Here is a 15840-nt window from a genome sequence, read left to right on the forward strand (position 1 = left end):
GCCTAGAGCCCGCGCTCCACCACAAGAGAAGCCACTGCAGTGAGAAGTCCGTGCACTGCAGCGAAGAGTAGCCCCCACTCACCGCAACTAGAGAAAGCCCACACACAGCAACGAAGACCCAACGCAGCCAAAATATATATATATATAAAAAAAAAGCCTAGGCATGATAATCCACAGGTTACAAATGAAGCTCAGGGTAATAAAGCCTTTGCTCAAGGTCACATACCCCGAAAAGGTCAAAACCTCTCTATTATGGACATAGTGGTGGCTCAATTGAGCCACCACTATGTCCATAATAGTCAGAGTTAACTCGTAATTAAACTTTCTCTTTGAATTTCCACAGCCTCAGATTAATCTCTGGATGCTTGATGGCAAACAGTGGGACATCCTCAAAAAGACTGAGAATAAGGTTGCCCCTGAAATAAGATCCACTCTCCATAAATGAAATTAACCATCTGTAGGAAGCTAAGAGCCCCTGTGTAAAACTGTCAGAGAAGTTTGGGAACACTCAAAACTCTCACCAAGTGGCCAATGTGATCTGGAAGTACTCTCAAAGCTGCAGACCTAGAAACTGACTGTGATTTAATGAGTAGAAACCATATCAATTGTAACATATTCTGTTTGGAGAACATCTGTGTGAATAGAAAAAGGAGGATGGTCAACCATGGAAACTTGAAAAGGGAAAGTCATAGGTATCTCTGCAGACACTGCCCTGGGATGAGAAGTCTTACCTAAGTAACATTAACATCATGATTTCCTTGACAAGACCTAGAAAGTAGCCCTTTGCTTCATGTTAGACTTGCCTCAGCTACTTTTTTTAAAATTAATTAATGAATTAATTTGGCTGCGCTGGGTCTTTGTTGCGGCACGCGGCATCTTTTAGTTGTAGCATGTGGGCTCTTAGTTGCAGCATACGGAATCTAGTTCCCTGACCAGGGTTCGAACCCGGGCCCCCTGCATAGGGAGCATGAAGTCTTAACCACTGGACCACCAGGGAAGTCCCAGTCTCAGCTACTTTTAAAGTAAGATTCCCATTTGGGCTTTGCTGTGACCAACTAAATCAGAACCTCGAAGAGAGAGCCCAAGCATGAGCGCTTAAGAAATCTCCCCAGATGCTTCTAATGTGCAATCAGGGTTGAGAAACAGCTGAAGTGAGTAGAGTGTCTAAGTTCACTGATGGAGAGGTCTCTCTTGAGATTGACTCACACCCCTTGCTCTGATTCCAGGCCTACCAGGCTACCCCCAGATACTTGGCTTCCCATGAGAAAATGCACAGATCTTCTGATGTGTGTTCTGGTCTGCTTTGGGAATTAAACTGGCCTTGCAAATAGTGCTTCTTTTTTGCAAATTAATAAATGGACTTCTGGTTTATGCATCAGTCACAGTGATCTTTGTTAATGTGAGTCTGAGGATATGTCTCTAATCAGAGAGATGCAGCCACTTTTCATGTGCCACAAAAATCAAAATTCTGAGCCTGTCAGGATGCTGGACCATGGTAATGTACCAGTCCGTGGGAATGAGTCCGAGTGACCAGCAGACCTTCCCCAGGACCACATCCTTAGCCCCACTGCAGGCCTGTTTTTCTCCACAGCCATGGTTTCTCTTTTTTCATCTCCTACCTCTGCCTAGCAGACCATGGCTTCTCTTTTTTCATCTCCTACCTCTGCCTAGCACAGGGCTGGACAGTTCTAGAAACTTCCAAGAGAGATTGAGAATATTAATGAAGGAATGAATGAATTCAGTGTATATGGGGGTATGTCTCTGTATTGTGGAAACTTGTGTCCAATCTCTGTCCTTAGATCAGGAGGCTGGGGTACCTGGCCAATAGTGTCTACAGCTCTAGATTGGATGCTAATGCCAAGCAGTGTCTCATATCAGAGGCTTTGAAAACAGGCACCTGGAATAGTAGGAGGGAGATGTACTTCTTAGCTAGCTAGCACTCCTTTGTCCTTCAGGTCTCAGATGCCATCATCTTTCCCAGAATATCTTCCCTGATTTCTCCTGATGTGAGTCATTTCCTCTTCTCTGTAATTCAACAGCCCCCTCCTGCTTTCCTCCATCATGACCATTATCGCAGTGTATTCAAATTGCCCATTTACTCCTCTGTCTCCCACCATACTAGACTTGGAACTCTTGAAGGCAGATGCTGGTCACCTTTGTATTCCCAAGGCATGATATTAAAAGTTCAATAAATGTTTGTTAAGTGTAGTGGACACTTGTAATTCTGAGTGCCCCAGCTCTGAATCTTCTTATGTTGAGAGACTTCTTGAGTCTTGGTGGAAGGCAGAGCCTTATAGAGAAGCAGGAAACAAAAGATGATTGCTTTTCCAGCCTCCCTTGCAAGAAAGCAAGGGCATGTGTCCTCATCAGATACAGCCACCCCAAATTTGAATCAGGAGCTGGTGACCCAGAGGAGTAGGGGCCATAGAGAATGCATTCTAGTGGCAAAGTGGGAGCAGCAGCAGGCATGCTGAGTTGCCAGTGGGGCAGTGGCAGCATGCAGGATCCAGAGACAGCAGTTCCACTGGTCACAGCAGCAATGCCCTCACCAGACTGGTTTGGTGATGTGATTTGAGTTGTGGTCTAGTTACTCACTGCCTCACCTCTCTCATTCCTGCCTATTTTCCAAGGCTTCCCTGTGATTCTGTGAAATCCTCAGTGCCCTTTTAATATTTTTTTTTCCTGCTAAAATCAATGAGTCAATTTCTGTTGCTTACTACTTAGAACCCTGTTATGGGCTGAATTGTGTCTCCTTCCATCAAAATCCATACGTTGAAGCCCGAACCCCCAGTGCCTCAGAATGTGACTATATTCGGATATGGGGCCTTTAAGGAGGTGATTAAGTTAAAATGAGGCCATTAGGATGGGCCTAATTCAATCTAACTAGTGTCCTTATGAAAGGAGGAAATTTGGACACACAGTCACTGGGGGCATATGTGGACAGAGGGATGACCATGTAAGGATACAATGAGAAGGTGGCCACATGTAAGCCAAGGAGAGAGGCCTCAGGAGAAACCAAACCTGAAGACACCTTGATCTCAGACTTCTAGCCTCCAGAACTGAGAGAAAATAAATTTCTATTCTTGAAGCCACCCAGTCTGTGGTGTTTTGTTATGACAGCCCTAGCAAACTAATACAAACCCTGATTGCATTTAGTGATTGATCAAATATTTTCTGGTCAGTTACAAACCAGGCATTGGAACAAAATTACTATAGGCAGACAGAGCAAGATGAGAAGGAAGAGTCAAGATGCGAAGCCAAGCAGGACCCCAGGAAAGAGTGGACTAGGTGGTGTAAAGCAGCAGGTAGGAAGGGAAGCCTAGAGGAATTCCCTAGCTCCAGTGCAAGTGTTTATATGGAAACCAACTGAGACTCTGGTTCCAAGGTATAACACTAATAATGGTTATAATTTATTAGTGATTACTATGTGCCAGGTTCTTTCACATGCCTATTCTCTCTACCTCATAACAATCCTTGGAGGTGGAAACTGTTATTTCAAAAAAAAAATTTATTTCCTCAAAAGAAATTGAGTTTCAGAGATGGTTAGGCAACTTGTCTAAAACTATACAGTCAATAAGTGGTAGGGCCAGGAGTCTGACATATTTCAAAGTTTGCCTGTTGAAGAAGAGATTTTAAATTGTTGGTAATGTGAAGAAATTTCTAAGAAGGAATTTTCTAATATTACAACAGATCACTTACAAGCACAATATACCTCCTAGGATCTCTATATGCGGCCCAGCTTCAGACCTTTGATACTTCTACCAGAAACTCATATAACAGAGGGCAGCCCTGTAGAATATTTTCCACAGGAAACATCTGCCCAAATATTTCGAAGGCTGCAAAGTGTCCCAAGAGGGAGGAGGGAAAGCTGAGGCCAATCATAAGCGTGGTGATAAGTCCAGGTACCAGGTGGACTGAAGCAGAGAGAAAATGCAGGCTTCCTGCTTTCCGCTCCCTCTGGAAGCCTGCTCTGGTAAAATAAACTCTTTCCGAGACTCAGGTTCCCAGGTTAGTGGTCTGGTTTTCTTCTAATGCGAAGTGAGCTGTCTCTCAATCAGGGAGTGGGGGAAGGGGAAATTATTGCCAATTACACTCAATATGTAGTAGGGGAGGTTCAGACATTCCGCGTTCTTACAATTAAGAGACCTCCACTTTATTCTTTAGAGTCAATCACAGTCCAGCCACAGGACAGACATTCTTTCTTTGAGTGTTTAGAAGAGAATCAATGAAAAAAGGTTTTTTAAATCCTTTTTTGTTTAAAGAAACTGACATAATAGAAAGGACTGAGTCCCTGCCAAGAAAAGGCTTTCTGAACCTTCTTTGGCTCACATCGACAGCACTTTAAGGTCTCTCAATAAACCAAGTCACTGGCCCCAAATAGAAAATTGCTACCAGGAAAGAAGAATTTTTTTAATGGGATGTCTTTGAGTTAAATTAGAGTCTGTAATCACCCTGAATGTATTATTCAGCTCATTGTTCTTTATATTTCTCCTTCACATGTGATTAATGAGAAGCACTCCCTGTGTGCCAGGCATTGTACTAGGCACTGAGGAGCCAAGGTATTAATCCACCCTGATCCTTACTCTCCAAGGACTTCCAGCCTGAGGAGGAGATGGACAGGTACAGATGGTACAAGGCAGTGAACAAAAGGATGGGGAAAATGGGAAGGTCTAAGGGAAACTGAGCATGTAACACTGAGTCAGTAGGTTGTAAATTGGAATCTGGGGTCCCTGAGTAGGAGGGACAGCACTCCAGTCTTCTCCCAGTGATGAGTGGAAAAAATCCCCTTTCATTTGGGGATATAAAGGGATAGTACCACTGTTTGCTAGTTGCTGTCAGAAAGCAGAATCAGGCATAGTTCCCTGCCTCCAGGGAACGTATGGTCTTTAGGAGAAAAGACAAGTACAAAATATTACAATCCAGATAAATGACAATATAATGTAATGAATCTGCTAAGAAAAGACATTGTAAGTCTTCAGGGAACAGGAGAGGATGCAAGTCTCCTTGGAATAACTGGGAACAGCTCCACAAGGAGAAGGGACATGTTTGAGTGGAAACTTGAAGAATGTGTAAGAATTTGCCGTGAGAAGCTTCTTCCGATTGTCCATGCTGTCTTGCCTTTGAACCTTTGCACATGTTGTTCCTCTACCTAAACCAGTTCCCTGTTCCCCTTTCCTGACCTGGTTAACAATACACATCTTTCTGGTAACAGTTTGCAAGACACTTCCTCCTGGAAGCCTTCCTTCACATGCCCTTTCTCCATCCCACATCTAGACTGACTTACTGCCATGGTTTCCCATAGAACTGTGTACATATGCAAAGGTTGGAGAGGCATAGAGCTTTTGTTTATTGTATTAGGAGCAGTGAGTTCAGTATGACTAAAGCATAGGGTACATGGCTCAACCAAGAAATATTTGTGGAATGGATGAATGAATGAATGCTTGAAAGAACTTTAACTTCACCTAGGAAAGTAGGCTTCAACCAGATTTTAAATCTCTCCTAAACTCATACATCTAGACATTTGAACTGCCTTCATCACATTCCCCTTGTATCTACCTGATCTCTTACTCGTTCAAAATTAATCCCTTTGTCCTAGAATCCTTTCCTGGAAGCCCTACTCTGTTCTTCCAGTCTGGGTCAAGTGCTTACCACTATGTTATGCCTTTCTGGGGTCAGTGAGGTTAGGCAGAGAGGCCCTGGTGTCCTGATGCTGCTGTTCTCTGGATCAAAGCCCACCAATTGGAACCCCAGATACCAAGTTGTAGGGAACCATCAAGGTCATCCTTCTCCCACACAGAACTGGTCTCCCAGCCTTCTCGTTCTTGCTTATTGCTGAAGTACCTACCCCATTGAAGACTTTGATGGGGAGGGCATCAATGTGACCCACGAACTCCTGAATCACTCCACCTAATGACCTGTGGGCACCCCAGATCCAACTTGTTCAAAATCAAAATACTGGAAAGGGCTTGGGCTTTAAAGCTCTTTTTTTGTTGTTTTTTTAAAAAATTTATTTATTTATTTATTTTTGGCTGCATTGGGTCTTCGTTGCTGCGCGCGGGCTTTCTCTAGTTGCGGCGAGCGGGGGCTACTCTTCGTTGCGGTGCGCGGGCTTCTCATTGTGGTGGCTTCTCTTGTTGCGGAGCAGGGGCTCTAGGCGCACGGGCTTCAGTAGTTGCGGCTCGCAGGCTTTAGAGTACAGGCTCAGTAACTGTGGCGCAAGGGCTTAGTTGCTCCACGGCATGTGGGATCTTCCTGGGCAGGGCTCAAACCCGTGTCCCCTGCATTGGCAGGCGGATTCTTAACCACTGCGCCACCAGGGAAGTCCAGGGCTTGGGCTTTAAAATCAGACAAACCTGGGTTTAGCTCTGCACTTGACTTGTTCTGTGGACATTGGACAAGTTATTTCAAATCTCAGAACCTTAGCTCCCTCAACTGAGAGCTCAAAGGTTTTGGAATAGAGCATGCTGTGTCCGATGCCTGTCTTAGAAAGATCCCTCCTGCAGTTGTGTGGGGGATGGGCTGGAGGGGAGAAACCAGAGGCAGTTCAGAGGCTGCTGAATAGAAATGTTTCCAATTACCTTGGCCTCAGCCTCCTCCGCAGCATACTCTCCACTGTGACCCCGGAGCCAACCTCATGCTGTTGCCTAGCAACTCACCTGCATCACCCAGGGCTCTGAAGCTGGGGCCCCACCAAGGATGAGGAAGTGGCCAGTTTAATTACAAAGTCTCAGGGGAATTATGCATCAGTTCATTCCTCAAATACTCATTGGGCTCCCACCAAGTGCCAGGCCCTGTGCTAGGTCCTGGGGACTTAAAGATTAATAAAATCCAGTCTCTTTCCTCAAGAAATACAAAATGTAGCAGAATGGACAGATTTCTTCATTTATTCAAGAAATAGTTATTGAGTGCCCATCAACAGTAGAATGGATAAAGTTATAGCATATTCATACAACTTAATAGTATACACACAGTAGGAGAATGAACAATCTACAACTATACACAAAAATATGAAATATTGAAGACTGAGTGAAACATAAGATGAGTGAAAGAACCTAGATAGAAAAGAGTACATTCTACATGATTACACTTAGATAAAGTACAAAAACAGGCAGAAGTAATCTATGCTGCAAAAGTCAGGACTGGGGACTTGGGAGGTAGTGACTAGAAGGCGGCATGAGGAGGGCTTCCAGAGTCCTGGAAATGTTCTGTTTATAGATGTGGGTGCAGGTTATATGGTGTGTGCAGTTTTCAAAAATTTATTAAGGCTGTATGCTTAAGATATATTAATTTTGCTGTACATATATTATTCATCAATAAAAAGTTTTTAAAAAGAAATGTTTACTGAATACCTACAATGTGCCAGGCTCTACGTGTTTGGCAAACAGACACTTGAAGAGAAATTTACAACACAACAGGGATAAATACACAGGGGTCTGAGGAGCACAGAGAAAGGACTCCCCATCAACTGCACCCCATCTGAGGCAAGGGAACTGAAGCATGACTTCCCGGAGAAAGGGACTTCTAATCAAGTGGGAGTCTACCAGGCAAGGGAGAGGAAGCAAGGCCTTCCAGGCATCAGAAACTAGAAGGAAGAGGCAGGATGTGAGACTGAAGGGTTACATGCGACCCAAACTGTTAAGAGCCTGGGAATAACAATCATGATATCTAAATGTTTGTGGTGTAACAGGCATTGTTTGAAATACTTTACATTTATTTAACCTGCCAACCACAAAATGAGTAGGTGCCTATTATTCCTATTCTATAGATGAGGAAACTGAGGCACAGTAGGGTTAATTAACTTGCTTAAAATCCCACAGAACATGGCAGAACTGGGCTACACACCCACTCGGACGGACAACTCCAGCATGCTCGATCACTGCTCCACGCTGCCTAGGTCATTTTGTTACAAAGTCACTGAAGGTATTTAAACCATGGAGAACCAGGATCAGATTTTTGTGTGACAAAGATTATTCTGGTTCCTCTATGGAAAATTGCATTGGATTGGATGGAGCAAGGGTGGAGGTAGGGAGATCAAGGGGAAAGCTGCTCCAGGAGTCCCAGTGAGAGAAGCTGAGGCCTAAATGAGGGTAGAGGCCAGGGAGAGGAGGGAGATTTTTAGAAATCAATGACGGAGCCTATGTGCTTTGCATTTTACACATACTGCTAGAAATAAAATCCACGAGAAAGCAGAGGTTATTTTATTTTATTTTAGTTTTTGACTTCAAGTGCAGAGAGTTGAGTTAAACATATTATTCAGTTGTCTTCTCTGGTCTTCCGTCTTATCTACTTATTTATTCCCTTCTACCCTCTTTCTTCTCCCGACCCCTACAGATAACTCTTTAATGTATTTATTGTGTAACTTTGTATTGTTCTTGTAAATGTGTGTTTTCATATTGTGTACACACAGTTTACATTTATGTAAATGGTGCCAGATTATGGTTCTCATTCTGTAACTTACTTTGTACACTTGTGTACATATTTTTTAAGATCTATCCCTGCTACTATGTGTATCTTTAGTTTGTTGTCTCTGTTTCCTAGAATTAAAGAATTGGATTGACAATACAACGCCGTAGAAAGTGCCTTACTATGGAGTGGAGAGACTTCAGCTATAGCCCCTGCCTCTCTACTAACTTGTGGTGTGAACTTGGGCAAGTCCCTTTTCCTAGTTGAGTCTTAGCTTCCCCACTTATAAAATCAGAGGTGCCTTCTACCTCTAACCTTCCATGCAATCTCCCTTACTTTACACACAGGAAGCTCCGGGCCAGAGAGTGGGAGTGACTTGATGAAGGTCACACAACAGTTATCAATAGTTCAATTCAATTTAGCCCAAATTTATTGAGTGCCAGGCAGGCATGCTGCTAAGTGCTTTGGGTACTTAAATAAGTAAGCCCTGCTGAGTCCCTCCTCCCGGGGCCTCTAAACAGAGCTGTGTTAATTTTCCAAGAGCAGGTGCAGAGATAGCCTGTGGGCACTGGTCATTTGCGGTGGAGATATTAATAGGACAGAGCCTCAGATAGAATCTAAGGCAGTACCTCCACTGCCCCAATCAGGCCCCACAACGTTCCTGGCCTCAAAAAAAGGAAAGAGCTTGGGTACACAGCTTCCTATTTGTAAAAGGTTATTTATTGCCATAGCATTTACTAACAATAACTGATCTGAAATAGTAAGACAAGAAGCCCTTATCTATCTGTATGCCTAATATTATACAGCAGTAATCACAGGATAAACAAAATTTTATATTCTGCTTTTTTAAAATGTTTTTGTTGTTGAACAATAAAACAGCTGCTGTTGATTATTTACTCTGTGCTAGACACCAAGCACTTTATATATGTTAGCTTATTTCATCTTCATTACAATCCCATGAGGTAGGAGGTACTATTATTAGCCCCATTTTAAAGATAACAAAACAGAAGCAAAGGGAGTTATATTACTTGTCCTAGGTCAGTGGATTTCAAGCATTTTGAATGCAACCCATAGTAGAAACATTGTTTACATTATAGTTTGGATCACACATACCTGTTTCACAATATTATACTAATCCTTGCTATACAGGACCCACTCAGTATTTTCTATTCAATTCTTTTTTTTTTTTTTTTCAATGCTGCTCCAAGCCACTAAATTGATTCTATGACGTACTAATGGATTGCAGCACACAGTTTGAAAAACAAGGCCCTAGGCAACGTATATACCACAATCCTAATAAAATTACACAAAATGTGAAGTCATCATACTCTTTAATGCCCTGTATCAGGTTCTGTGCTGCATGTTAAAGACACAGGCTTGAATCAGACATAGTCCTGCCCTCAAAGCACTCACAGACTCCTTAAGGAAGCACAGGTAGATAGGGAATGAAAGCACAGCAGTAGTTCTCAATTCTGACTGCATCTTAGAATCACCCGGAGGATTTTTTTTTTTTAAAGCACTAGTTAATGTTGAGGCTCTATTCCCCGACTTCCTGATTCAATTGGTCTGGGATGGGGCCTGGATATCGGTATTTTTTAAAAGCTCCTCAGGTGACTCTAAGGTGCACTTGGGACTGAGGATCACTGCAATACAGCATAAGTGCTACGTTAAAGGGAAGCATAATATAGGGGCATCTAACTACCTAAAGGTATTGAGAAAAGCCTCAAAGAGAAGTTGTTTTTTGAGCTGAGTTTGTGTGCTGAATACCTTCTGTTTGGTCCTTTAGATCCACTGTCCACTCACTGTCTTCCCAGTACACTGAAGCTGAACAGAGTAAGTCAATGGGCTCCTTTGCTCCCTGGGTTCCACTTAGGTATGGGCCCACACCGTTGCAGGAGATTGGTGAGAGGGAGGGGAGGAAGGGCCAGGTAGTAATTCCCTGGCTACCTCCCTGTAAGTTTGCCTTGGGCTGGCTGTGAACCTCCTCTGAAGGTAATTGCCCCTTTCAAGATGGCTTGATGAACAAGACTCTTTCCAGATTCTGTAATTTCTCCCCCCTTCCCCACCCATTCAGGTCAAGGGGTGTTAACAGCCCAGATAGGTTCCTGAACTATCCCTTGTCTTCCTCTACACCCCAACCACAAGTTTGAAATTAGTCCCCTTGTAAATAAACCTTTGTCTAATTATTCCAATCTCAGTGTGTCATCTGTTTCCTTCTGACACTCTGACTGATAAAGCCTAGAAGCAGTAAGGGAGCTTGCTAAGGATAAGGAAGGAAAAAAAAACAAACCCAGGCAGAGGGAGCAGCATGAATAACGGCAAAGAGGCATGAAAATACTGTATTTTTGTTTGTTTAATTCCCTTTACTGGTGGAGGACAAATTGCTAAATCCAATGCTCTGTTCTCAGTCCTATTCTTACTGGATTTATCAGCAGCATTTAACCAATTTATCGCTCTCTCCTTCTTGGGACAAATTTGTCACTTGGCCTCCATGACATTGCACTCTTTTGGTTCTTGTTCTTCCTCTGGCTACTCTTGTTCAGTGTCCTCTGCTGGTTCCCTCTCATTTTCCTGATGTCTTCATCTCCCTGAAGCTGAACGTTGGAGTCCCAAGGACTGTCTTTACACTAACTCTCCATCATCATCCAGTGTCATGGTTTTAAATACTCAGTGCTGTCCACTCCCAAATTTCTATCTTTGACCTAGATCTCTCCTCCAAATCCAGACTCATATATCCAACCTAACTAGAGATAAGCGTGGTGTCTGGAGCTGACTCCTAGAGCCAACTGTTACATTTTCAGGAATTTTTTAGCCTCCTGTTAAACACAGGTATTACTGAAAAGGGCGAAAGACTCATACGATCTGAAGAGGAACCAGGGTATTAAACACAGCCACTACTGAAAATTAAATTATGTAAACTTTAAAGATAAAATAAATTATATTAAAAGCAAAAGTAATATTAAAAACATCACTTTCTAATTATTTTACTATATTTTATTATTTTTATACTCTTGGGGTTATTTACATCTATTCTGTCTGTATTATGGAAATACTATACAACAGTGTGCTACTCTTGCATCCCTTGCTAACTCCGTGTTCAGTGACATCATGTTGGCAGCTTGAAATCAACCATGGTGAGAGTATTACACCACAGAAATTGGCAAATGCTACCCGTGAGAGCTTGATTTATTGTTTTGTTGACTGCTTAGACTTAAGAAAGTGATGGAAAAATATTAATAATGCAGAATAAATTTACAGTGTATTGTGTCTATAGCTATTACACTGTAAATAACATTAAAAACTTGAGGAAATATTCTTCTAGTATTGGAAAACTACTATCCAATTCAGCAAAGAAGACACTTGTGTCATTGACTAGTGAAGTTCCAACATGTCTTTATTGTTTCACTTTCATCTTACGATTAATACAAATGAAAATATCAACAAACGTTCATCCTAGAACTATCCTTGTTCAGCAGTTGCAGCCATTAGTTGGCTGCCAATACAAGTTTGGCAAAAATCGATTAAAGCATTCTGTGAGAATAAATTGGCCATGTGGAATTCACAGTAAGGAGTATTGTATATTTTATTATTATTTGTGAATTATTTGCTATGCATCATTTATATGAGTAAACTTTATAATAAACTTCTATGGGTACACACACGCACGTGCGCGCGCGCGCGCACACACACACACACACACACACACACACCTTTTTTCCCCTAGGGAGCCAGTCATTAAACATTTACCAGCAAAGCACTGCTAATAGGCAACTCAAACTTAACATGTCCAAAACTGAACTCCTGATGTCCCATTGCAAACCAGTTGTCCCTGCTGAATGAAGATGGTGTCTTCATCTCAATTAATGGCAACTTCATCCTTCCAGTCGCTCTGACCAAAAACTTTGAAATGATCCATGACTCTTCTGTTTCTCTCATACCCTACATCCAACCTATTAGGAAATCCTTTTGCCTCTACTTTCACAATACATTCAGAATCTGACTACATCCCACCACTTCCACTGCCATCACTTTGATCTAAGCCTCCATGCTCCCCCACGTGGATGATTGCAATAGCCTTCTGACTGGTCTCCTTATTTCAATACTGCAGTCAGAGTGATTCTGTTAAAATAGAAATGTCATTCCCCTGCTTAAAACTCTTCAATGGCTTCCCACCTCACTCAGATTCCAAGCCTATGTCTTTAAAATGCCTTATAAGTCTCTGCCCCCACTCCTATCCCATTACCTCTCTAACCTCATCTCCTGCTACGGTTCCCCTCCCTCACTCCACTGCAGCTACACTAGCCTCCTTGCTGTTCTCCAAACACATCACTTCCTGTCTCAGGGCCTTTTACTTGTTTCCTCTACCTAGCATGTTAATTTTCTTCCAGTTTTCCCCATTGTTTGCTCTCTTTCTTTGATCTTTGCTCAAATGCCACTTTCCCAGTGAGGATCCCTGATCCCTTGAATTAAAGTTGCAATCCCTTCCCACCCCACCACCACATTCTCTATCCCTCTCTCTTGCTTATCACCATCTCATGTACTATATGTTCCATATTATAAATTTTAGTTATTATCCTTTCCTGTTCCCACTAGAATGTAAGTTCAAGAATTTTTTGTCTGTTTTATTAACTACTATATTCCTGGCCCTTAAATTAGTGTCTTGTACATAGTAGGTGCTCAACAATTTGTTGAACAAACAAAACATTGATAGGTATTCTGAATACCCATAAAAAGCTTGTTTGAGCTTATTATGGGAAAGAGGAATATGGGGGGATCCACAATTGAGTCCTCTACTCCTCCAGGTGCTCAGCTGAGACTGTGTGTGCATTTGTCTGTGCCTGTAGGTCTCCTGTTTGTATAGATGGACCACCTAGAAATAGCTGTGCTCTTTCAGGAACACCAAAAATTCATAGTGGACTGAAAATAAAATGATAAAATATACACTGATGGCTAAAATCAACATTTCATATTAGATTCCAACATAGCCAAGTAGTAAAAGTCACCAGAAGGTTTAAGAAAAATGAGTACTTACCGAGTAGCTAGCACATGCCAGGGAGCACAAAGATGATTTAGGTACAATCCTGCCTGCCCCCAAGGAGCTCACAGTCTGATGGGGAAGGTAAGCCATGGAAACAGACAACTATACAATATTATCATCAACCCACTAACAGGAAAATGTCCTAAGTACAAAGGCGACAGAGAGGAGAGAATGATTACGTGTAGTAGCAGAGGGGGATGATATCTGAGCTAGGTTCTGAAGCATGATTAGGGAGGAGGGAAAAGCCCAGAGAGAAATTTACAAGTGAGAGACATTTCATTATAATTTTTTTTCCCCCTCTGCTTACTAGAAATGCCTACCTATCTGGACTTTAACAGGAAATAGCCTGGCCAAGCTTGCAAAACTCCAAGTTGTGTGGAGCAGAATTTGAGAAATCCTGGTTATTGGGACACCCAAGGGAAGGAGACCAAAATGTTCACAAGGGCAAAGCAGAGAAGAGGGGACCATTAACTCCACAGGACCCATGAGAGGCTCAAGACTCCCACAAGAAGGGTGTGAGGAAGGAGTATGAAGGGCGGAAGTACTTTATTTCTGCCTTGGCCCTTGCCTAGAGTACCCTTTTTCCTATTCTCCACCTCTCCGTATAATGTTACCTGCTTCTGAAGAGAGAGGTTGCCTTGGTAGTACAGAAAGACCTCATGTTCTGAATCTGAAGTCCCGGGTTTGAGTCCTATTAACTGTATAATCTTGTGCCCAGCTTCAAAATCTTTGCATGCTGCAGTCTAGAGCAGGGGTCCCCAAGGCCCGGGCCACGGACTGGTACCAGTCTGTGGCCTGTCAGGAACCGGGCCGCACAGCAGGAGGTGAGCGAGCGGCGGTCGAGTGAGTGAAGCTTCATCTGTATTTACAGCCACTCTCCATCCCTCGCATTACCGCCCGTGCTCCGCCTCCTATCAGATCAGCGGCGGCATTAGATTCCCATAGGAGCTCGAACCCTATTGTGAACTGAGCATGCGAAGGATCTAGGTTGTGCACTCCTTATGAGAATCTAATGCCTGATGATCTGAGGTGGAGCTGAGGCAGTGATGCCAGCACTGGGGAGCGGCTGCAAATACAGATGAACATTAGCAGAGAGGTTTGACTGCACAGAGACTATAATAAATCAATTGCTTGCAGGCTCATATCAAAACCCTATCAGTGAGTGGCAAGTGAAAACAAGCTCAGGGTTCCCACTGATTCTGCATTATGGTGAGTTGTATAATTATTTCATTATATATTACAATGTAATAATAATAGAAATAAAGTGCACAATAAATGTAATGTACTTGAATCATCCCGAAACCATCCCCTGCCCCACCCCCAGTCCGTGGAAAAATTGTCTTCCACGAAACCAGTCCCTGGTGCCAAAAAGGTTGAGGACCGCTGGTCTAGAGAGTGAAGTCCAAGCTCCTTGGCTTGGCTCTCAAGACCCTTCTCCATCTGGCCCCTGATGATCCCTCCAGCCTCATCTACCCCAAACCCTTTCTCAGCCAACAGCCAAGCACTTCTCTTGGGTTTTGTGTCTTCACAGACACTGTTCCCTCAGCTGACATCTTTCCCCTCCCCCTTCCCAAACTGGAGAATTCCCATTCCTCTTTCAAGACATGATTCTGGTGTTACTACCCCCAGGAGGCTTTTCCTGATGGCTAGTTTAGCAATGGCCACAAAACCCCAGAGCTTCCTCTATCCCAGCATGTGGAGCACATCTGCTCTTGCCCCTTACCATCCAGAGGAATCTTTCTACAACATAGGACTCACTGCCTCTCCCCTGCTTAAAAAAGGAAAGAAGTTTCATTTCTTGGCTTAAAGACCATAATCTTCACTGTGGCCTGCCAGGTCTGTGTGACCTCACCCCTGCGCTGCCTCTCCACCTTTCTCTTCTCACCCTTTGCTCTCTCTGCTCCAGCCAAACTAGTCTTTGTTTCTCAATGCACCATGTTTCTCTCTCAGGACCTTTGCACTTGCTTTACCCTGGCTAATTTCTACTCATTCTTCAGAGCTCACCTCAAAACTTCTTTCCTCTGGAAAGCCCTCCTTGTGCCCCCTCCCCAGGCTAGTTTAGGTGGCACTTACCACAATAGTAATTTTAGAGCTATTTATGAATGATTTGATAACTGTCTCCCCCATGCTGTCTTGTTTATCACTGCATGAGGGACACCTAGAACAGAAGCTGGTGTAGAATGGGTGCTCAAGAAGTGTTTGTTGAATGACTGTGTAAGTGCTTAGCCTGTACCGCATTACATGAAAGCTCCAGTTTTCTCAAGCCAGCCTGTGAGCTCCTGGAGAACTAGTACAGTGTCAGCACCCAGCACCGTGCTTGGCACTTAGCGGGGCTCCATAAGGGTTTTCCAAGTTTGGGAGACACTGTGAAGTGCTGCCCACATCCCCCATCAGTGAAG

At 43.2% G+C, this 15840-nt stretch overlaps 1 non-coding gene across 1 annotated transcript; it reads right to left on the reverse strand.

The window, feature by feature from the left end:
* Positions 1-924: 924 nt before the first annotated feature.
* TRNAR-CCU (transfer RNA arginine (anticodon CCU)) lies at positions 925-997 on the reverse strand. Its single transcript has one exon. It is a non-coding gene; the product is annotated as a tRNA-Arg (tRNA).
* Positions 998-15840: the final 14843 nt, after the last annotated feature.

The sequence above is a fragment of the Balaenoptera acutorostrata genome, chromosome 1 (genome assembly GCF_949987535.1).
Source record: "Balaenoptera acutorostrata chromosome 1, mBalAcu1.1, whole genome shotgun sequence".
Taxonomy (NCBI): Eukaryota; Metazoa; Chordata; class Mammalia; order Artiodactyla; family Balaenopteridae; genus Balaenoptera; species Balaenoptera acutorostrata.